We start from the raw sequence: 603 nt of genomic DNA, 5'->3' as shown, positions 1-603 counted from the left end.
AGTTATTTGAAACGTTTGGCTAGAGAGGAACGGTCGGATATTTAATAACAAGGAAGGGAGTGCAGAGGAGGTATTTCAGAAATCTTTAAACAGTGTTAGAGAATGGAGTAATTTAGATCTTTTTGTTGTTGATGGCTATGCCGGAGATGACATTAAGGAGGTGTTTTTTCATACTTGTTCATGCGGTAGTATTGTTTTCTTGTCGCTCCACTTTATTGTGTTAAGCTCTCTTGTTCAAAAAAACTAAAAATCAGAATTGTTGGAAGTTCTGTGATTCCCGCCCCTATTTCTCCAACGTATCATTTAAAATTTTAATTTGGGATGAGAAGTAATTAATATCAAATATTATAAATTAAAAACAAATAAAATTAATTAAATATAATTATAAATTAGTTAAGTTGTTTATTTTTTGGCTAATCACCTCTTAGTTCGATATACTTTTCCTTCTTATAAATATGCAAAATAGTAGAGTAATTTTTCTGAAATTCTGTTTTTGTTGTATCATCTTTGAGTTATCTTTATTATCTTCTTATGCGTCTCTCCAATAATAATAAATACAATGACCGATAGGTACGTCAAAATGGGTGATTTATTCCGGTATGT

The sequence above is a fragment of the Arachis ipaensis genome, chromosome B05 (genome assembly GCF_000816755.2).
Source record: "Arachis ipaensis cultivar K30076 chromosome B05, Araip1.1, whole genome shotgun sequence".
In the NCBI taxonomy this organism is placed as follows: Eukaryota; Viridiplantae; Streptophyta; class Magnoliopsida; order Fabales; family Fabaceae; genus Arachis; species Arachis ipaensis.
The sequence above is the reverse complement of the archived record's forward strand: the minus strand, read 5'-3'. Positions refer to the sequence as shown.